Genomic DNA, 25,018 nt, shown 5'->3' on the forward strand with positions numbered 1-25,018 from the left:
CACCACCACCCCCCCACCCATCCCTCCCAAAATACAGAAGTCTAAACTCTGCCTTCAAGTGTGGCGCTCCCAAACCCAGGGCTGAGTGCAGGGGGGCCCGGATTCGGGTGCTTGTGCGCCCTGGCCACTTCTGCTTTTAGTTGGCATTCAGTGATGACTTTCTACAGTTGGTTACTGTTACTGCTGCTGTCCATTGATACTATTGCTACTACCGCAAGCTGTGACTCGCTTTGATTGCGTGCAAAAAAACACATTTTGAAGATGTTTATTTGCTAATGTTGCAATGAAAACATCTCGAAAAGCTCATGTCCGGTGTTCGCTTCTCTCTGGTGGGTTTACGATTTGAGAGCTCTACTCACAATAGGGGGCACCACGGTGGCGAGATGTTAACTACCTCGCCTGGTATGCAGGAGGTCGTGGTTTTGATTCCGACCCTGACGCCTGCTGTATATGTGGAGTTTGCGTGTCTCTTTCTCCCCGTGGTCGCGTGGATTTTTCTCCAGGTTCTCCGGTGTTTCCCTCCAAATGTAGAAGCATGCGTTGAGAGTATTTGGCTGCTATAAATGTCCACATGATAAGCCACTTCAGTGAGATATCATTTGTGGCCCGGTCGTTTCTGAAAAAGAGCTATAGAGCTCAGTGGGCCTTACCTGGTTATAGTTTACAATTGCAAGGTTGCAAATATTATTTTATGAGAAATCCAAAGTGGTTGTCCTCTGGAAGCACTGGCCGCATATGCACATACATCATTTTATAAATACTATGTAAACAAATATACAGGAAAATAAAACAGGCTATAACGCAACCGAGACAGAAAGCTATTGAAAATAGCATTGCCAGCACGTGAATACAATCTCACAGTCAAGACACTGCAAATGCTAAATGAGCATCGGGCAATACTTATTTCTACTGGCATTCCTGATCAAGTGATGGAACTTCCACATTCACCTGGCAGGGACCAGTCTGCCCAAAGGACAACCCAACCCCAGGATTGTATAAAATAAAATGTAAAAAAACGAATCATACAGACTATTGCTGGGTGATAAATACATCCAAATAATTACTAATAAGAAAAGAAAAATGTGAATGAACAAGAGAGAGGGTTACAGAGCTCCAAACTGCACTCTTGTGAGCGAGAAGACAAATCAATAGACCGAGATGAAAGCCCAACCCCTTGCAGAGCCCCCTGCGGATGGAGCCCCCCCTTGTCGGGCATCTGCCTCGTGACAAGGGGGGGCAAGTGTCACAGCTACCGGATGACGGGTCAAGTAAGAAAAAATAAACACATCCATGCGATTTCGCTTAAATATACTTTTATTTCACAAACATAAATGGTCCTCCAAACTATCCGTGTGCAAGAGGGTAATGGGGAGGGAGACTCCTCCACATTCAGCCAGACGTGGAAATTCTACGTTCCCTTGGTGGCAGATAGTATCGCCCATTGATTAATACTGTAGTCATACTAATATAATTGTAATTTCCTGAAATTTCCTTTTATTCATATGCATTTTGTCCAACTTGCGGGAATGGTTCAATTGGCCATGGCACGGGATTTAATGATGTTACAACGTTTGTGTTTCGGATTCCTTTCAATGGAACGTTTTGCGTGTGGGAGGAAATCGGAGAGCCCGGAGAATATCCAGCCATTACAAGGAGAAAACAGTAAACATGAAATCCTTGAAGCTGGGTTCACAAACAGAATCAGAATATGTCTTCATACTGGAGGAATCCGATGAGCTATAAAGCTTTTTTTCACATATATCCAGTAGGGGCGGGTAAGAACGTTACAAACACACACTTACTGCCCCGTCATCTACTGGCCACCCCAGCGCAGCAGATTTCAAAGTTTCTCAAACCTGAGAATTGTTTTTTTACCCTTTTATCTGGCAACAAAACTGACGCCTTTTTTTCAAGGAGTCATGTTTGCATTGAACACAATACCTGCAGTCGGAATGCAAACAAAAAAACATAACTCTGATAATATATGCACTGTCCTTGAAATGTATTGGTCCACACCCAAGACAGCTTTTCTTAGAGCCTAGTCTCACATGGTGTTGGACCAGATGACGCCAAAAGGTGCAAAAAAACAATTATCATATTTTGCTACTGGCAAAGGAGGTTCCAATGGTGTTTCACAAACCTGCATGATCCACCAAACCTTGCCTCCAAAGCAATGGACGTGTCGCACGTTGGAGTTGAACTAGAATCCATCTTTTTGTGAGTCAATTTCTCTTAGCACAATGAGACTTGGATACCTTGGTGTCCACACAGAGAAAAACAATAGTTTTTTCCTAGTTGTTTAATAGTTTCATATTGTACATGTACAGCCCTTTCCTCAATCCACTACCCTTTTGTCAACCCACCTATGGCAGCCATGAAGGTTATTTTCAGCAGACTTCTGCACGCTGTTCAGTGTGGCTTTAGTGAAGGTGAGGAGCATAGACATTGGATCAGAGTACAGCACAACTATGGGGTTTCTTCCTTGCGCTCTGCTGACAACGTAGCCCCACAGCATCAGCAGCAGCAGCAGAAGCTGCACCAGTGGCAGCACCAACAACAACAATAGCAGCAACAACAGCCACAACAAAAGCAGCAGCACTAGCACCACCAGCAGCAGCAACAACAAAAGCAGCAACAACAACAAAGGCAGCAGCAGCAGCAGCAACAACAACAGCAACAACAGCAACATCAGAAGTAACAACAACAGCAGCAGCAGCAAGAGCAGCAGCCTACAACTCCTCTTCCCATGCACGGTGGTCGCCCATCCAAACGCTAACCTGGCTCAAACCCACGGAGATTCTTAAATCCCACGAGGTCAGGGGCATTCCGGGTGATTTGCTCACATTTTATTGGCAAAAGCATTAGTTTATAGACCTTATTTATTCACTCTAAGCTATTTAAACTACTCCAAAGTTGTATTAAAATAAAATAAAAAAAATATGCCTCTGAATCCGCAACTGCCACGGTATTTTAACGGAGTGTAAAACCCCAAATTGTGTTTGTTTGCTCCTCCAATTCCCCTGGGCCATTGAGGCATTGCCAAGTCGCGTGCATTAGAGTAAGCCTCCCTCTTCATCGCACTCGCCGTGATGACTCCCATTTAACGATTCCTCTGATGTTGCGTCATTCTAAATCACGTCAATATCATAAGTGCTGGCCCATTTCATCACCTGAGGGCACCAATGCCGTGCCCTTGTGGATTCACCACAGGATTCTAAAATAATTACGGGATACGCGATACTTGAGAAACATTATACCCCACCATCAACCTCGGAAGTGTGTAATGGCATTGTGTTCCAGCTGATCACCACAAAAATGACAACGCTGTGCCACTGATTTGAATGTCAATATATTATAATGATTATGATGATTGTTTTTTTTTTCCCAGGAAAGGCTCACTGAGTTTTAAGATTGTTTTGCATGGGGGGGGGGGGGTGTTGTTCTTCCAAGTTTCACAGCAATGGGCAATGGTTGCCTTGAGCTCAGACTCTCTATAAATCTATATAATCGATCTACATAACGTCTCAAAAATATCTGGGGTGCTTCCCAACAAGATAGAAAGCTGCAATTTGGCACATAGGTAACTTTTAGGATGAAACAAGAAAAATCTGAAAATCCGAAAATTTTCATTTTAAGGCACCCAAATTCCGATTTTATGTGCCCCATAAACATGTTTGTGATGTGTCGTTCAGAAACCGTTTAAAATATAATATTGCGGGGTTTTTCGTTTGATAGAGTGTTACACAGAAAATAAAATGAAAGCGAGAACCACTGTTCTATCTTGTATTGTTTTTCAGATATTTCGGATTAAAGTGGGTTTGAACGAAAAAATACGCATTTTATGATTTCGATTTAAAGCTTTCGTGACTGCAGGGATTCATCTTCTTGGTTCTTTCGGTAAAGTCACGTAGAAGGGAAGTAATAAAATAATAAAAACAAAACAACCAAAAAACATAATAAAATAATTCTCGCGACGTTTTGGCCACAACACAAGCAGCCGGTCTGTCGAGGCGACGCTGTCGCTGTCGCCGTCGCCTCGACAGACCTGGTCTTCACCTGAGGACGGCTGCTTGTGTTGTGGCCGAAACGTCGTGAGAATTATTTTATTATGTTTTATTTTTATTATTATTATTTTATTACTTCCCTTCTACGTGACTTTACCGAAAGAACCAAGAAGGGGCATTTTATGATGTTCAAATCTGAATAATTTGAAAACCGTAAAAGATAGAAGCTTCCCCTCAAGCCTATGTGTTAAACTCCCCTCACAAAGTATTGCGTTCATACATTTTTGTTCTTTCTAATAAAGAAAGAACAGAATCTTTAATGTGAGCAGGTTCCAATGGGTACGTGTTTAAATATAAGTTGAATCAAGTCATCAACAATTTTCGTGTTTTTTTTGTAGAAAAATATACATTTTTGGAGTCGTTGTTAGTGTCTGATCATAGATAGAATGTAAAAAAATATCATTACATTTATATTAAAAAAAAGTTTTTCGTGGCAAAGACAGGCTTTGTAAACTCGTTTAAAATAAGATGCATAATCCCAACTGAATAATTTGTGGAAAATTTTCAAGTGTGGGGAAATTTGGACCACGACGATGGAACACAATGGTCTACTCCTGCCAAGAGCATCACAGGAACTTTAACATCCATTGTGAAGCAGATGGCACGTAGTATTTTTTTTACGGCTATTACACCCACCGGTATTAACCAGGGCGGCTGCGACTATCGAACCGTGAACCTCTGCAGCAAGCGGTGAATGCACTACCAAAGGAAAGAATGAGAAGCGGTAATGAACCCTTTCCCATTCCGAGGCATCTGCAAGATGCTGGAGGCATATCGCCGTTGTTTTTAAAGACATCGTATTCACCGCAGATAACTGTAGGGACACGATCGCACTCTACGATAGCTGGCGCCAAACTGCGCCACACTTCCTCCCGCATGGCCTTGTAGGAGCCTCGGTACGTCTTCCGACCTGAAGACATACCGATAAAGTTATTTTATTAAGTACGTGTACGTCATCGGAACAGAAATGGAAGAAATACCGACGGCGTACACGTACGTCATCGGAATGGGTGAAATGAGTTGGTGTGCACGTGCCAAGGTGGCTTGTCACATCGCAGGGCCATGAAGGGTGGCGATGGCTTACGTATGCCTTCATCCAGCAGCGGAGAGCACGTGGCCGATGAATAAATAAATTGTGCACGTTCATTCATTGCGGTGTTTGAATCCACAAGCAATGCAGAATGAAACACAGGCCCTGCACACTGTGCGTTGTTTTGTAATGTCCATCAAGGATTTAGGCCTCGTATTACATTCTTAAGAGCTCTAAACGAGTCATAACCAAAGCAGCTTTATCAGAATGCCGATAACACCAACGATAATCCCAAGAGCAGCTGCTCGGAACAACACTGCCACAACTTTACGGCAATAATAGTTGTCAGTGTGTGCTCGCACGCCGTGTGATTACCACGTCATTATTAATATTACTACGACCACCAATATGACCAACAATGCGGGTAGTACACGGGGTCGGGTGGAGGAGGAGACGGCGCCGCAGGAAATCGCGAGGCGTTGTTTTTCTGGAGGATGTTTGCGCTTCGCTTGGCACGGAGGAGCGATTGTCGTCCGCTCCGTGCGCGGGGGAAGCTCGCGAGAAAACAAGCGGTGGTGGCGGTGGCAGTGGCAGTGATGGTGCAGGCAGCCCGGTGGTAGAAATGAGAGCCGCGAGCCGCCAGCCCGGAGATCGACCGGGGGGGCGCTGGGGGGGCTCCCTCTCTGCGCCGTCGTCACCCCACGAAGTTTAAACGATGGCTCACAATGGTCGTAAATTTAGCTGTGACGGTCCCACCTCAAGACGGAGACTTGTGTTGCCTCCGAAACGTCGTGATTTATTATTGATTTATCATTATTTTATTTTATTATTATTTTTTACCTACGTGACTTTACCGAAAAAAAACCTAAGAGTATGAATCCTTGCAGTCACGAAAGCTTCAAATCTAGAAAAAAATAACCCACTTTGGCAGAGATAAATGCAACTGAAATTCTACCCAAATTGCGATTGGCTTTACTGGAGAACTGCGGCCTTAGCTAAATTCAGATGGAACAGGTCAAACCGCACACACGCACAGCGCGTTGCAGTTATAGAACTTGGTGGTATTCTCACGTGGGCACACCCGCAGATGCATGGACACGTGGAGACAGACACACGCACACAGGAGACGGACTAAGAGCCACCCCGACGCAGCTATAAGCTAACGCCGATCATCGATGTTTCCAAAACACACCAAAACCACACCAGCGGACCTCGGGAATAGCCCATGGAATGTATCATTTGCAGCTGTCTTGCTGCGTCAACCACCGACGTGAATTTAAATTGAATCACGTGCAAAAAATGAGGTTTTGAACATTCCGGCCAAACCTCAAGGCAAGAGACACGCTGTGGTTCCCTCCTTCTGGATTGCATGGCAGGCCTGCAGTACCAACGGTGGGGTTACATTATCGTTCAAGCAGCGCTCCGGTAGAAATTCAATCAAATGGCACTAAGACAACGGTGGAAATTCCACATTTCTATGACAGGGGCCAGTCTCAAAGAGGAAATGTGGCACAGCAGCGTACTGCATGTAATAGTTGTGGTGTTATTTCATTTAACTGGTTGCACCATTCTTAAGCCATCGATATAAAAATATGTAATAACTAAATATGAACAGATGTATGCATCATGCTGTGAACAGTCAATGTGGTCGCATATCTATTCAATCTATTTCAATTAATTTCACTTTGGTTCCTAAATACACTTTAATGTACATCGAAAATAAAAGAAAAAATGTTGAGTTATTGTCGAAATTATAATACAAGTGACAATACTCTGCACTTTTGGTACCATGTATGAATTTGTATTTTCACTTAAAACTTTCGTGACTGCAGGAATTCATATTCTTGGGTCTTTCGGTAAAGTCACGTAGATAAAAAAAAATTTAAAATAAAAGATAATAAAATTAACTAACAAATAATAATGAATTAGAAATAATAAAGCATTATTTAAAATGTATTATTGAATTTTTAAAATTATTTTATTATCTTTTATTTTATTTTCTATCTACGTGACTTTACCGAAATAACCAAGAATATATGAATTTGTAGTTTTATCACGACTCCTAAAGCTCACGGTATATACGTTGAACACTGTGCAAAAGGATCCATGCTTTTCGGTTCATGCACGTTGTATGTAATGGGTTCACGTCACCCTCGCAGCCGCGGGAGGTGCAACCATTCCCTGCAATGTTAAAAACAAGAATATATTTCTGTACCCCCCGCCCTTATCACGGTCTTTGCCATTTAACGGGCTCTTGTAAATAAAAATTAAACAAGAATAATATCTTAAATGTATTAAATCGTGACCATGAATCGCAACAGTTAATCAAATTACAAGGGCGACTGAATCGTCCCACCACACCAGACAACCCAAGCAGAACTTCTTTCACACCCTACGTAGCCAGCCGTCCTCATCGGAGGTGCGGGATATTCGCATTGTAATTCCACGGGCCATTGCCAATGTCACGGTGTACCAGCAATAGTAAATGTCGTGCAAACTCAAGATCGCATCTTCCATCATCTCTTCCCCAACTGCTCAGTAAATGTTGGTGATTTTTGTTTTAACGGGAATCTATTAAATGATAGTACGCTAAAGGTGGGCCACTGCCAAAAGTCTCAGTCCATGAAAGATTGTTTTTGTTGTAAGACGGTCTTAATGACGAAACCTAGTAAAATTTTATGAACGTCTATTTACCACTTAATCATTCTCTAAAACGTTTCGGTTTATTTCATGCATGTTTTACCACCTGAATGTGAAATTGTAGTTGTTGCTCTGAATCTATATCAGCCATGCGAAAGAAAATTAAAAAATTTGTTCGCAAAAAATTGCCGTAGCACTTTTGCGAAGGATTCTTAAATCGGGGATCTCAAAGTTGAACGATCGATTAACGGAAGTCTTGCCAGTTGTTACCAGAGGCTTCTGGAAGGGATCTCTGGATAGCTCTGTGATGTCGGCTCCTGTGTGCTGTTCTATCACAACAAGGGGCTGCCACTGCTCTCCGGGAGATATGAATGGAAATCTGCGTTTAATTACACGGCGCCAATAGCACGATCAAGATAAACTTGGGAAATCAGAGAACACAACACAAAACCGAGCGTAAACATCGTAGCAAGCGTCAGGAGCACACGAGCAGCAACACAGAGGTTGACGATCGCAAATTAACACAAATCGATGGCCCCTAGAGAGAGAGAGAGCTGGAAACCATAACTCAGCGTAGTGATAGAATCACAAAATGTAGGAGGAATCTCCATCGCTAAAAAAAATGGGACGTTTTAACAAGCATTTTTATGCATGTGAATAGTATTGGCATTCTTCAATGAGAACGCACGCCAAGTTGCCGCCATGCAGGCGTGCGCACGGTTACGGAGCGCACACAAGTGCTGGGTAACGACCTGGCTGGCTTTACGCAGGAATCCCAATCATCCAGACACATGGCGGTGGTGGCGGTGGTGGTGGTGAGCTTCGCAGGCTCCAAACATCCTGCAGGTTTACTGACAAGTTCTTAGTCTGTATTCAATCACTCAGAGGGGAATTTAAATAGAATCAGCGTGTGAGGGAGTAGAGATCGGTGATTAGTAGGGGCGTAACGATTCACCTGTCCCTCGGGGTGCCTTGATCGGCATGGTCATTCAATAAACTCATTATTATGTTTAACATCGTCAGCCACTCGTGGCTGGAGGGTCATATTCACTCATTATATGCAGCATGGACATTTGAAACCGTTGATTGTTATACGTGTGCATTATAAGATTAAGAACCAATATTAAGCGATGAATCGATTCACTGTTACAGACCGAGTGTTTATTGTGCTCTCCAAGACACTCTTCCAATGTACTGTTGTTATGGGTGTCTCTGTGGCTCGCTCGCCTGGTTTGCAGGAAGTCATGGGTTCGATCCCGACCCTGACGCCTACTGCTGTATATTTGGAGTTTGCGTGCCTCGCTCACATCATCATCACAGTGGTTAGGAGATGTTAACTACCTTGCCTGGTATACAAGAGGTCGTGGGTTTGATGCCGACCTTAACGCCTGCTGCTGTATATTTGGAGTTTGCGTGTGTCTCTCTCTCTCCCCGTGGTCACGTGGATTTTTCTCCGGGTCCTCTGGTTTTGTCCCTCCACATTTAGAATCAATGCGCGTTTAAATTGTTTGGCTGCTATAAATTTCCACATAATAAGCCACTTCGTTGACCAGGTCACTTCTGAAAAAGAGCTGTACAGCTCAGTGGGCCTTAGCTGGTAAAATAAAAAATGTGTATAGTTTAGGGTTTTTTTTATTATTATTTAGTTCCTTTATCTTCTCCAAATTATTACGAAGCACTGAGCGGCAGGGGGACAAGATGGGAGCTCGGTGGCCCATTGGGAGCTCACAACCTCTGCTAAGTGAACACGCCCAGGTCGTGTGTTGGATTGGCACCCATGGGTGTGCGAGAACAGGAAAGGACTGAGAGCCAGACAGTGAGAAACTGTTCAGAGCTGACTGACCCTGGAGGTCAGGTGCCAATGCTTCAGAGAGATCTGGCAGAAGGAAGGAAGTGCTGACGAAGGATGTGATGCGAGCGGCATTGCCAACATCGGCTGCGATTGATCTCGTAATGAGCAAAGGAACAGTCCTCATATATATAGCGTATGTTAAAGGTGTGCTGATTCCACAGTAGCTGCCAAAGATTTCAATCTGATTGAAATCACACTGAGATGTGCCCTTCAGATTTAGCAACACACAGAGGTGCGCAACGTTGTATGTGCAAAAGTCTTGTCCAGACCATCGGCTTAAAATAACCGAGTGTGTGGCCATTTAGTCGTTTAGACCACAGACTCAAAAGTTGGTTAATATGTGAACAATCAATAAACAGCAGCGAACCAGAGACAACTGTACACTGGTTTTACCCTCATACGGACTCACCAGTACAGTAAAGTCGTCGGTGTTCACTGCTGCAGTATGTCTCTGGCATGTTCCACGCAAAAAATAGCGTGCAATTGTTTTGGAGCTTTGACATTTACAGGTGTACTGATGAAGGTGTACGAAAATGAAGGTGTGGGTGTCAGAGGATAATGAAGATTATTTAGCGGTTCAAATGTTCCCCAAATCTCTGGCAATTGCAGCTTTCCCACTGTTTTTCATTACGAATTGTAAATTTAAAGGATGCCAAATAAATCAGGCATCGGCAAATAATTTAGAAACATCTTGCCGCTGTGGACCACAATGTCTGTGGGGCAATGGAGCCCAGATGTTTATTTTATTTTATTGTTTTGATTTTCACGAATTTAACACGGCCATCCCTGTGTAACAAAAAAAAAAACACCTCTGCGTGAGCGATCGAAGCCCCAAAGCCACACGATCAGGAAAAACACGATCCGTTTCTGAGGCCAAATTCCATGCCCCCATTCCCATAATCCCCCCTAGATTGCAACCGAGCACTGCTTTGCCAAATCTACTGGGTCAAGGCGTCGGTAATTACTCTGTGGCTAACACACATCTGGAACAAATGGGAGGGGATGCACTTCAAAAAGCAACAACTGAAGTTACACGTCGGGGCGCTCACCGTCTAACAGAACGCCAGAGCAAACGTTGAGAGACGTACCATCTGACAGGAGTATATCCTGTGTCCAAAGTCAAAAAAGGTCAGCCTCTTAATTTTTTTTACTCGTTATTAAACCCTGAAATATCTCGGTGTTAAGGCCCGAATAAAAAGGTATTACGGTGGTGTAAATCTCATTTAACGAGGAAAGCAATGACTCACGTAGGTACTTTTTGTTTAAATTGCTCCTCAACAAGCCAATGAACAAGCTTGACAGGCAAGGTGTTTAGTTTATGCAGGAAACGTGGTGCCACGTGGTGCCGCACGGGGCCAGCTGGGGCCTCACTCACGGGGCTGGGTTTTTTTTCACCGCGCTGGCTCAATCGCTCCGAGACGTTCGGCAGGAAAACAGAACTTTTATAGCAGGAAACAAAACCCCAGCTTAATCCGTTGCCCAGCAGGCACGCTTGCTGAAGTGACTTCTTGCAGAAAATGTTTGCAAAGCCAAATTAGTGTAGTTATATATATTACAAAAAGGCAACATTATTTTTCCGCTGAAATGAGCGTTGCGGTGGTGCTTATCTCTCGGAGAAATTCCACGTTCCTATGGTGGAGCTACCAGTGACCAACCGCTGATACTCATTTAACTGACCCCACAATGATAATGGGCCGAGTCAACCCCCAACCAGATTTTAACTTGCCATCTTCCGCTTGCGAGCTGCTCGCTCTCCCGTCGAGCCATCTAAATAATAATAATTTACTGCGACGTGCCAATCCACTGCTGGATGAAGGCCACCCTGTCCCTTGCCAGTCTTTGGGGTTGTTTGACCGTACCTAGCCATGCTGGTCAGTAGCAGGTTGGTCACCATTACCGGTTCGAATATCACTCGCTGATGAAGTTAGCCATGCCAGGGAATCAAACTTATGTGGCTGGGTTCATAGCACAGTGCTATACCCAATTCACCACTGCTCCATCCCACAGAGCAAAAAAAACAATGACAAAATATCTGAAATGCCCCTGAGGAAGCTCAGTTTATTTCACAATCAGCAGTGGCCCAGTTGAATGCTTGCAAAGTGCAACAATCAGGTGTCCCAAAGTAGGTCACGGAGCAGAAGTCACATCAATGATCACGTAAGCCTCGTGATTTTTCAAAAAACAATTAAGAGGCCACGTGATGCCAAGCGCGCTTGCAGCATGTATTACATAAAATGGGGGAAAGCCTGGCGATGCAGCGATGCGTGTAAACCAACGGTAAAACCTCATTGACGAAAGAATCCCAATCACTTGCCACGGATTTTTGTGTTGTTGTTTCGTTGCACAAACGTATTCTGCGAAGAAACCATACCCGCCGGGACTAGAGGCTATGAACATTATAAGGGGGATCCATCCAAAACTGTTGAGTACAGCAGAGCATGCAGATGTCATATCCACCACTCATCAGCAACATTGAAAAAAGGTAAGGGTGCAGCCCTGCAATTCCATGCCCACGACACTGCCGGGAGAAGGACCTCCACTATTTGTAAGTTGTTTTCAGCCAAGTGCTCTTCCTTCCAATATTATGAAACCACTGGAGCTACGGCACTTTTAAATCGAGATCGAACTCCTTTTCCTGTTTAGTTTGTTGTCCTTCCCTCCCCTGCACCGCCGATTAGCACGGTTGGTTACGTACGGTGCGAAAGAAGTTCAACATACACACACTAGAGGGACCTCGAGAAAGAAGCCCCTCTGGAGGGTATTTGGCCGACTATTCTACACTGGCTGTACACATCTTGAAAGTGGTGGAAGTACCCACACTTTACCCCACCCGTGAGATATACCACTAACGCCTCCGTTTTGTCTCAGAGGGAACGCCCTCTGCAACAAGAACTCGAGCGTGTCGTTCCAAGGAAGGCACGCACTTCTGCAGGTGTGACCTTGTGGCAGGATCATGTAGCGTGGGACCCAAACCCCGACCCCCCGTGGTCTGGCAGCAGCTAGGGACCTTGTAAATGGAAAAATTATGCTGCATCGCATGACCGTGGGCCACTGTTTCTATCCACAGCCGTCAACGGTGAACATGAGCCAGTGGTTTATAGTTCAAATGCGTTTCAAACTTCAAGTTCATTTTGTTTAACCAGGTGGTGAGAACTCAAGAGAGCAGGATAGTTGCAACAATGAACTGGGGCATTAAGTCTGCCAGTATGGGGGAGATGTTAACTGCCTCGCCTGGTATACAGGAGGTCGTGGGGTCAATCCCTACCCTGACGCCTGTATATTTGGAGTTTGCATGTTCTCCCCGTGGTCACGTGGATTTTTCTCCGGGTCCTCCGATTATTCCCTCCACATTTAGAAACATGCTTTTAAGAGTATTTGGTTGCTATAAATTTCCACATGATGATAAGCCACTTCGTTGAGCTATCATTTTGTGGCCAGGTCACTGCTGAAAAAGAGCCATAAAGTGCAGTGGGCCTTACCTGGTAAAATAACAAAAAATAGTTTCATAGTTTTAGTACAGGACTATACAATCCCAATTGAGTAATTTTAAGTATCATACTCGAATTTGCCAAATTTGGACCCAGACGCGGGCGCACGATGGTCTCGTCTTGCGAATGACGTTGGGGGGCGGATCTCTTTAGCGTCCACTGTGAAGTGGATGGACCAGTCGTATTGTATTGGTTAATACACACCGCAGTATTAACGGGGGTGGCTGCTGGATTTGAACCGTGTTCCTCTGCAACGAGCGGCGAGTGAGCTCTCACTTGGCCATGTCACCACTTTTATCATGATAATAAACCATGATAAAAGTATCTTCTTGGTTCTTTCGGTAAAGTCACGTAGAAGGGAAGCAATAAAATAATAAAAACAAAACACAACAAAATAAAATAATTCTCACGACGTTTCAGCTACAACGCAAGCAGCCGTCTTCAGGTGAAGAATGAGACACTGCCAAGCTAGGAGCTTATATATAAGCTGGGTTGGAGGTAGAAGAAGAGCGCCTTAACAAAAAGAATGTGCATATCAAATGATAAAAGTAATAATAAAATATGACAATACTTCAAGGAGGTACACTCGACGCCCATGAGTGGCTTTTTGGCTTTGGAACAACTGACATATCTTGCTTGTGATATGCAACACTTTATAATGCATATGGATCCCCTGTTATACAATCTCACTTGAGTATAGATATCAAATATTTTGTCCGCAAGGTGTATGAAAATGTTCAATGGACCATGAAAACACACAATTGAGGACATTTAAATAAAATCGCTTTCATCGAAATCTGCCACTGCCGCTCTACCGCTGTCAGCATTTGCGTTTGGTATTGCATGGGTTTGATGAATGGCTGATGGACAGAAACAAAATCAAACCAGCAAAAGTGTTTTCGAACTTACACAGCCACAGGTGGCCTGGTGGAAAGAATGAAAACACAAACCGCTGTCAAAAAAAGCAAGACAGAGTTTACCAGAAACCATTCTCATTATAATTTCTATGTCACGGTGTAATGATTAATTAAAAGTGTTGTATGGTATGTGGTAGCAGGCACATTTCTTTTGTTCCACATTAACAAAAAAATAACTTTGCTTATAACACTGCAGACTTGAATGCTATTGTACTACCCAGCCGTTTTGACATTAATTAAAGCTTAACTGGACACTTAAAATGCCTTCGTTCAGCAACTACGGGACAAACAAGTTTAATGCTGGCTTGGCTAATCATTATACACACGCAAGGGTGAAGCTGTGTAAAGGAATCTATCGGTTTTGTGTGAACACTTATCATTAGATGTTCTTGCTGTGATATGCTATATATTTACATTTGAACATGTAGGCTTTCGCGACCAATATTAGCCATGATATTGCTTTTTGGGTTAGATCGCGTATAAATGTAAACCCTCAACATTTACAATTAGAATTGTAAATGTTGTGGATTTACTTTCCAACACACGCGTGTGCTGAACTAGTAACGAATTTGCATGTTCTGTTTACGTGACAAACCTTACTAATTGTCTGTGTCGGGTGGTGGCGGGTTTAACGACACATTTATATTTACGCGATATAACCCCCGCCCCAAAAAAACCTATTATGGATACATTTGCATTATTCCTCAAATGTAATTATAATCTGTAAATATATTACTTGAGTAAGGCAGTACTAGATATACACATATATTGGTTTCACATTGAACTGGAACAAACGTTTGGGAAGTTTAACCAGTTTTATGGCAATGAAAAAAAAGATTTGGAACACCCTCTGCACTCCATCTGGCTTGCTGTCAGTTGAAGGTAAAAAATGTTCCAGCACATAACCACAACTCCACATTGGGTGTTCATTTAATATAAAATAACTTGCTTATTATTACGAAAAACAAGCGTATGCGTGTCCCGTTGTAAGGGGACGTCGTTAGGGCTACTCCATTGCATCACCGCAGTTTAATTACAACTGCCGAGGAAGTGAAATCATTCACAAAGCAGGATTGGACATTCAATTCCCGCTGCCCAAGTCTCCACGAGTCAACTAAATCAATACACTGACCTTATACACAGCCGGCAATACGTTAGGTAAATGAACGCTTGTGAAGCTAACACAGTATAGGTGTAGTGACGTCATTGCATGTCACTGTGTGAAGCCGGCACGGCGCGCGATGAATCGACATCGCCAACACCACCGAAGGCGGATGCAGTGCCGGCCCTAGATTGGTTCGAGGTACACGGACTGATGGCAACCAGTCGCACTGCGCGCTGCGTGCAGTGCCAGCTCCTACAGGATCGGGTGCGGGGGTTGCCGGCCCCGGAACGGGGTTTCAAGGGGCCATGGCACTCTGGTTGACCCCGGAGGACACGTGACCGGAGGCGTCTGCCCGGGGACCAGCCAAAGGGGGGGCTGGGGGGACCACGTGTGGAGTGGAGATCATCCTGGAGCATTCGAGAAGGTGGTCGTGGCTAAGGGCGGAGCGAGCCCCGCCACACAGAATAAAAGCCGGGTCCCCCAGTGGGACCGGCTGCTGTTGTCATCCTCAAGAATCTACGTTCTACGCCTACGTCCGAAGACAAGACCAACACGGGACCTGGATCCAAGCTGGGATCCCGTCCATCGTAGCTACTGCCAGTGTAGGTGGTGTAGTTAGCCTGGTGGACCACCACCGTAGGTTATTATCTGGTAAAGGGGCAGCTACCCCTTTGTGTTAGGTGTTAGCGTTAATAAATGTGCCTCCAAACAGTACGTCTGAGTCTCCGTTTGAGCCCACCACACAGTAATAAACGCGCATTTATACTAATGGGGGGGGGGGGCACGTAAGTTGCAATTGCAAGACAACGAACAAGACTATGCTTTAAAAAAAAATTGCAGTTTCTGACAAGTTGTTATGCTCGGCGTCGAAATGATGGGGAAAAAAACAGGCCCAGATGGCATGGCATCCACACAAAGCCAGATTACAAGGAATGTTAAGCCACGGCATTTTAAAATCAGAGCCAAGTGTTGTCCCAACAGCCATTCCACCCTCTGAGGTCGTACGTAATGTAACGGGGTCACCATTTAGGACCACTTAAGATTTCAAGCGATAATGCGGAACAAACAGGTGGAGTTAAATGGATGGAAGTAAAGGTGAACTAGAAGTGGCTCAAGTGGGATAATGCCCATATCACGGTAGCGAGACGGCACCCGCGAGGTTCTGGCCTTAAGCCCCGGGTTAATACGTGGCAGGGGGGAATCAAGGGCTTGTCGTAATTACAGCCGCGGGCGATTCGAGTCGAAGACGGATCGTCTCCCGATTCGAACGTGAACCGAAACGTAGATCGCTTCCGTAAGGTGTAGACGTGCGCAAGCGGCATGAATCCCATGCTCCCGCGGTGGAGGGATGGGTCTACATCCATAGCACCTACCACTGTGGATTTCAGCATCGGTGACTCAAAGTATCGTCCCGCAAAATCATTACAGGTCGAGTTAAGCATTTAATGGGCAAGATACACGGCGCAAATAATCCATTACAAATTGGTAATTGCAAGACAATACAATTTAAAAGTATACAGTGTCTAAATGGTTAGCGATACTCAAGATGCCTCGAAAAACTTTGCTTTAAAAAAACTCAAATACAGTCCAAGTAAAATCAACGGCATAGACAAATGAAACGACGGGGACCGCAGCAACACTTTGATTTTGTCATATCCTGTAACGTTTACAAAAAACTATCTCCTGCAAAGCTACGTGACATGATTGTCAGGAACGTGGAGCTCTTCGAACTGGTCCAGGATGTTGCGAGTTCGCAGCCACCCCACTGCCAGGCTGAGTGTCTCCACTGTCAGCACGGGGTGTCAGAGACAGGGCAGAACTTCTCTTATTGACAAAAAAAGACGGAAGCACAGTTGTCAAAAAATAATTCAGAAGGCGCCGGAGAATAAGGCGTGCTGCTATTATCATTTTGTTATGTGCGCTTGCTTACTCAGGAGAGCATCCATGAGTATTTTGTTTTAAGAGGGCCCGGCCAAAATTTCACCGGAGTGCTTTGTGTAGTCCCAGTTGAGTACGTTGTAGGGAATGTTCAGCATTGGAGTGACTGGCCAATGCCAGTTACGCTGGGTGCTTGTTTGAGCTATGGGTGAAAATCGGAGAATCCAGGAGGAAACCAACTCAGAACAGCGGAAGAACATACAAACTCCACAAAGGCGCCTGAGTCAGGAATTGAACCCAGGAAATTATTGCTGTGAGGCACAAGCGTTACCACTACACCACCCTGCTACACGAAATAAAATAATAAAACCTCTCAAATGAGCGCTGAAAGCTACATGTGGTCCCTTCCAGGCTCTTACATGAGACCTCAAAACACATTCATTTTTATGAAGGATTTTTCTATGTCACAGAATGAGGATTTGTTCAGGCCTACACTGCACGGTTCTCAATGTGGGTCAGCTTGGTCAGTGGTCAACACACGTGAGCACAGCAGGAGTTCCGTGCCGTTATTCATTCCCGAAGCAACACCCTCGTATTTACTGCGGTGCTTAAACCACACGCGCACGGTCGCACTCATCACACACAAAGTGTTCGCCACAAACAAACCACAATACCTTGCGGATCCCGTCAAGGAGCATAAACCATCACGCAAACTCCGGTCATCCTCGCAGCAGCTTTTGGATAGCCATCGAACAAATGGCGGAGACAGGATTTTCAGGTAGGGGGGGGCAACTCCTACGCCAATGAAAAATGATAGGAATTGTTAGTAAGTAAGGAGTTGTTAGTAAGTAAGGAGTTGTTAGTAAGTAAGGAGTTGTTAGTAAGTAAGAAGTTGTTAGTAAGTAAGGAGTTGTCCCTTTCTTTTTATTCGACGCGTGTGCGGCGATGGCGCAGCCATCGATCGAGGGTCGAATTCGAACCGCGTTGTGTGATCGGCATCGCGCTCGCTGAAGGTGAATGCCTTCAGGGAAGTCGTGTGCTGTTTACGCAACTGCGCACAATTCTGAGTCACTTATAACCGCTTTGCCGTTACTTATTGCCAATTATGGACTCAGACTATTGTCCTATCATCTCATAGAGTCCCTGGCACGTAATAATATGCTACACAGTGGCAGTGGGGGTCGCAAAATGCCGATTTATTACTAATAAACCCCAATGATCCGATCGAAATTAGGGATTTCGATCGGATCATTGGGGGGGCACGTGCCACCCCCCCCCCCCCACTGGCTCCGCCAGTGCATTGAACAAAGACGGTCACTGCGTCGCACAGAGTTCAGATGCGCTTCTGCCGCTGTCTGGAATGCTCTTCCTTCCTATATTAGGAAGCCACAGGAGCTATGCACTTTTAAATCTAAATTGAAAACTAATTTCTTTAGAATTGCTTTTTGTGTTTTGTTTGTTGTCCTTCCCCCGCACCTCCGATTGGCTTGGTTGTCTACATACGGTGCGAAAAAAATTCCACATACACACACACATGATTGTAGAGCCAGTGGTAAAGTTGATGGTGAAGGTGGTGATGGCGGTGGTGTTCATGGTGGCAATGATCGACTCAACTGACAACAGTGGGAAGTTTGAATTTCATCGACAAGATCTGCTTTAGACCTTTGTCGTACCTCAAAAAAACATCACAATTAAATTCAGGGTTTCCTATACATTTCGAATATATTCTCTGTATGCATTTGCAGCATTTCTTGGCCGATAGATTTTTTTAAAACGCGTTACTTATATTAAAAGGCGGGTGTTTTGTTGAAGAGGGGAGGTCAGAATGAGGGGCCATAGGACGAATAGAGATGATTCTACAAAATAGAGATGATTCTACAAAAACTCCGCCTGGTCAAAAATACGTCGACAGTTACGGTGGGTACAGGACATCATCAATAAAAAAAAGAGGTCCCATAAATAGAACTGCTCAACCCGATCACGAGATGCTCTGATGCTTTCATTGTCTTTGTATTGTTCGCCTTCTGACGTTCTCTGGTTTAACACTGGTGAGACAAGGCCCTAAAAGAAGGTTGTCTCTGGTGTAGGACAATCACTTTCAAAGACAAAGGATGTCTGTTTACATGTGTTGCCACAAGTATGTGTGGTTAATGCAGACTTGATGCCCTGCAAACCCTATTCTGTATAGCTGTCTTTATTTTCAACTTATGACTTTTTTTTAGAATCTGCATTAGAAAAAAAGCACGTTTAAATGGTGGGTATGACACGCGTGGACGTGGTCGTCCTAAGAAAAACATTAACTTCACAGTTGACCTATTAAGAGACGGCGAAAAAGAGATAGCGGTGAATCGAGGCAGCTGAGCAATCAGTGGAATCATTCACACGTGCACGCGCGCTCAATTTAACGCTGAGGTTGTATTATGCAGGAACCTATAGGTTTTGGCAGCAATTATTATTTCTTCTGCCCAGCAAGTCTGTTTTTGATGGGGAAGAGAATGCACGTGAGGCATATTCAATCCAAAGTTGCTGTAGCCTCCCAACTGAGTGTAGGGGGTAGTCTAAAGCGGACACAAATGGTGTACAAAATCAGCTTGAAATACATAATGGCCATCGTTTTAACAGATAATGTTTGTTCTATGAAAACATACTTTGTTGTCATAGTCAAAAGTCTCCCTGGAATTCACCTCTGCTGGTGGCCCTGGGCCACCAATGGAAATTACTCATTCCTATGGCAGGGATCTGTTCATCTAGAGGACAACCAACGTTAACTTCACACAAAGCGGTACCGAATGTATAGACCACACAAGGATGCTAGGTCAAGTTGAGCACAGTTCATCAAGGATGATAGGCAAAGTTAGCGCTGCGGGGTGGCGAGATGTGAACTCCCTCGCCTGTTATGCAGGAGGTCAGGTCGCTTCTGAAAAAGAGCTGCATAGCTCAGCGGGCCTTGCCTGGCAAAATAAAAAATCAATTTATAAGCTCTTGATTTTTATAGTTTTGATCCAAAACCATTCTGGATGCAAGTCAAGCACTGACCACGAGGCTAGGAATGTAAAAAAGACGTATTTGTAAGAAACTAAGCTCCTCCTGTCTCACCCAAATCCGAATGCACAAAACACTTGCAAAGTTTGGTCATGAACCAAAACCCGATAAAAATGTATTCGAGTGTATAAAGGAAATAAATCAACACAACTTATCCACGCTTTAATAACCTTGGATGGACGACGAACTGAACACAAACTTGATCATTTTGGGGTTTGTTCTTGTAAACTGCGCACAGAGCAGTCGCGGAAGCGTTGACATCGAGAAAGAATTCCAGCCTCGAGTCAACGTCTCCTCGGCAAAAGCCGCCCTGGCGAGCAAAACCCAGCGACCGCCGCTGCGGTTACGTCTCGCGTCCTTCCCGTGGGGCTGTTATTGAAACGCTCCAATCGCAGGAAACCGCAGGAGCCATCCCCGGGGTGGGTGCAGTTCAGAGCCGCCTGCGTTACATCTGAGACCCCGGGAGACGACGCGCCATGATGGCGAGATGTTAACTTTGTCGCCTGGTATGCAGGAGCTCGTCGATTCGATCCCGGTCCTGACGCCTGTATATATATTTTTTTCTGGGTCCTCCAGTTTTTCCCTCCGCGTAGTTGAGCTACCATTAGTGGCCAGGTCGCTTCTCAAAAAGAGCGATATAGCTCGGTGGGCTTTACCTGGTAAAATAAAAATATAGTTTAGTTTTCGTTTATGCACCCCACCACGGCAAATCACCCGAAACGGTGTGGCTCCCTCCGCCGTGGCCTTCGCAGAGCGGTCAGACCTGACGTTTGTTTCCACGGCACGCGAAGTTAAAAACACTTGGCGGAGCTTGGCTCTATGCCGCGGCGCTGTAAACGGTGCCCGTGCTCGCACGAGCGGGTCTTGCGGAATTCAGACTCGCTGCCACCAGCAACCGTACACGTGGACCATCGGTTCAGAACGCTGGAAATCCGAGGTGTTGTGTCGGCAGTTGTACTCTGACCGAGCGGACACGTGGGAACGATCATGAAAGATGTTCATCGAGGGGGGGCTCAGCATATGGCAAGATCCCCCCCCCTCACCCTCAAAAATTGTCAACGGCAGTCATGTTCCCGCTGCCATGCCTCGATTCTGGCTGCAGAATAAGTCCTAACGTCATGGTGCCGCATTGTTATTATTAGCGACTTGGAATCCAAAAAGAGGGTCTGTTATTTAGAATGAGTTGCGGATACATTTTAAATGTTGGATAAAAAGGGACGTGATGCCAAATACCACGACTGACAATTGTGCATTATTACATTAACAGCTCCCCGCATACGCTCTGTGCATATGTCCAGTACCACCGCTTTGCATGGCGTTGCTTGAGAACGCCGTGGGGCTAATGTCTGCAATGAACATCACACAGCAGCAGCAGGAGCAGCAATCTACAACGTTCCAGAACGGGGTAACCACAAGCTCACACAACAAGCACACACACACACACTGTGTAAAGCATTATGCTGTGATAAAAAAAAACGCTCTTCCCAGCTGACATTGGATTGCATCCGTTGCTTATTCTGATAATTACGAAGGATGTTATTCGAAAGCACCTGGAATAGTTTTTCCAAAGTTATTAGAAGGGTTTGAACTTTACGTTGCAAGGGGTTTCCACAAAATGCCTCATCCGTTATTAAAGAATTATCGACTGCACTCCAAACTGTGTGGTGGAATTATGGGTAACATGTATACTTAAGTTTTTAAACCGAATAGCTGGGATGATATTCAAGAGCAAATATCATAAACATTCGAAACAGTCGCTCCTAAAGAACAATGAAAGACACCTGGGATTCCCGTAATTCTCAATGTGTCACCAATACCAAGGCGGACAAGTGGAAGCTCAGAGAGAAGAAGCCCCAACGATACCATCATCATACCGATAGTTTCATCAACATATCAGACACAGCTGTCGAATTATACTTCTTTATGGACACCTTTTAGATTGTGGGCTGAAAGTATTTCCACATATACGCGGTTTACATACTTTGGTCACATCTTTTGAATGTGATATAATGTAGCTGTGGAAACACACGCACACTCGCACACACGCACAAATCTTAAAACAATAACTATTGGAGGCTCAGCTGCTAAATCCAGAACCATACAAGGTCAGAACTTTTCACGAAATCATTTTCTCCTGGACCAGCTACAAAATTTCATCTTTTGGTTGTGCACAGGCCATTGGGCATACATGAGAATGTTTATCAGAGCAATAATTTCAACTATGTGCTCTCACAGCTGGCAAGAATATGTCTCCGTCTTTAACGTCATTGTAAAACTTGGGTCAAAACAACGAGTCCGCATTTTACTGGAATCCCAGCCCTGTGAGAATGTCCCTGCTGCCACATAAGGCCGTTCCGTGGTTGGCACTCCACTCCACCAGTGCACGCAGTGTTTACTATTCAGCCGTACGCTGACCGATGTTCCATTAACAGAATAACTATGCCTATTAAGGACACAACAATGAGTGTTACTTCAAGACTATTGCTCTGTTTTTGTAGACTATACCTTTCTGGTTTTAAAAATAATCCCAGTTACGAGCGGATTGAATAAGGCTGATAATGATTTCAAACTTTTTGAATGACCAATGCAAGGACCCAATTTTAATGTAGAATTAATTTTCTTTTTGTAACACTGGTGAATGAAAGCACCTCTAGTGCCTGCAAGGGTGACATGAAACCATTACATGCCACATATATGATTTGAAAAACATTGATTCTTAACTGCCGATGCAATCGGTCATCTCGCCCCGACAAACCAAAAAAACTGTCGCATTTCAAACAAACGGGGAATGATCTGAGAGGCCGATCGAAGGCGAGACGTTGAGGATCTTCCTCATTCGTACCAACTGCAGTTCACCCCAAGTATGCGCTCTCAGTGAGGAGGGGCAAAATACCAGCAAACATGTGATCGCAATCGGGGGTCACCCTGGGGTGATATTACTTCAATGTGCCCAATATCCTTTACGGATCCGTCTTATCTTCATTACACAACTATGTATGGTCCCTCAGCGGCAGGAGTGTCAAGTCAACGAGTCCCTCGGCTCGAATGCTGCAATGCTTCAGGACTAGTCTCAAGAAAAGCCTCAGACGCCATTCATCAGCGCTCAAGCAAAAAAGCAAACAAATGTTATATGGAAACAGCTAATACAGGCACGTGTCAGACGACAAGTATGATGTATGCATTGATAGTGAAATAGAGAGATTGAGCTCCAGCACAGGAATGGGGAATTTCCACCACTGGCTCACCCAGTGGAGAGGAGCCCCATCCCACCTTCTCTAGCCTATGGTAGACGCTGCGACTTCTGAAAGTCTTGAACCCCCCTGGGGCAAAATTATCCACGCAAAAAAGGCATGGGTGACAACAACGAAGTATCCCCTGAGTACAGGGGTACACATTTGTCTGGTTTTCTTTGCTTTAGTGCTGAAATAAAAACAAGTGCAAAGCTGCCAAAATCCTCGATTTGGGTCCCCGGTTAGGCAAAAGGGGATTGCACAACAACAATGCATTGCAAACGTCGACAGGGGGTTCTTTTCCAAACCATGAGCTTTTACGGCTTCTCCAAGTACAGCAATCGTTCGAGACCGCCCGTGGCCCACTCCGAATAAAGCATCGCATCACGACCGAGGATTGTTTGAAAATAGTCCAATGGGACGCGAGCGTGGTGGGGAGGACGCACAGACGCGTGCGTACATCGACTTACTGGGAGGAAGACACAACGGCCGCTGGACGGGGAAGGTCTCGCACAGAGATGACCCACTGCAGTGGGTCTCTGGCACCCGGGGTATGTGCGCCCCGTTGGGAGCTCTAATCAACGTTGAAAGCGATAGAGCGAAGCTGGGGGTGAGATACTGTATATATATATATATTTTTTTAGAGCCGCAACTATGTTGATGGGCCAATTCGTTTACTTTTTAAAGAAAAATCGGACGCCAAAAGTGTTTAATTTCTCAGTCGAATCGAAGTTATATATCCTCCCTGCTCCAATGAGCTAAACTTACAAAAAAACAAGGTTTTAAATTATACAGCCAATCCTGACGCCAACAGGAAAGGTGCGAGTTTTATTGCACTTCAACTTTACGGCTGCAGTATGACGAGGAGTTGCTTTGTCACATATGCAAAGTTACAGCAAAATTGGAATCAAGTCAAACCGTAAAAGTGTCTCAATGAGAAGTGGCTCTGACAAGCTGTGGGTAAAAAAAGAATCCACATTCACATGACGGGGAGCAAACTATCTCCAAGACAACCGCTATTAGCTACCCATGCAACAGTACTGGGTCACCACGGTGGTGAGATGTTAACTACCTCGACTGGTACACAGGAGGTCGTGGGTTCGATCCTGACCCAGACGCCTGCTGTATATTTGGAGTTTGCGTGTTCTCCTCGTGATGGCGTGGATTTTTCTCCGGGTCCTCGGGTTTTGCCCTCCACACATTTAGAATCAACGTGCGTTTAAAGTATTTGGCTGCTATAAATTACTATGTAATAAGCCTCTTCGTTGAGCTATCATTTGTGGCCGGGTGGCTTCTGCAAAAGAGCTACATAGCTCAGTCAGTTTTACCCGGTAAAATAAAAGTAGATTCAATATTTTTCTATTATAGACCCTTGCGACACGCAGACCTCGTGTTCCGAATCGAGAACTCGATTGCGTGCCACCTGGATGGATAATTCTCGTGCGAAGGCCCTGGCTAGGGTCTCCCTCGCCCCCCATGCAGCTCCGTTGTCTGTCAACGCTGCGTCTCAGTCCTCTGCCACTGTTGACAAGTGTGAGTGATGTGTGAGTGATGGTGCATCACTAAGCTGGAAACCATTAAGGTTGATGGTGCATCACTCACATCACATCCAAAATGCACATTATTTTTTATTTTTACCAGCGTTCATAGTGCTCTCAGCGCACCACCGACACATGGGTGTGTTGTCTCAGAGCATTGAATGGCGTAGCAGGATGGATTTTTAATATAAAAAGAGCGCAAAGTGACATTGCAGCTTTACCGTCTACGTAAAT

This window comes from Lethenteron reissneri, chromosome 32 (genome assembly GCF_015708825.2).
Source record: "Lethenteron reissneri isolate LAM-NWPU_2019-01 chromosome 32, ASM1570882v1, whole genome shotgun sequence".
NCBI lineage: Eukaryota > Metazoa > Chordata > Hyperoartia > Petromyzontiformes > Petromyzontidae > Lethenteron > Lethenteron reissneri.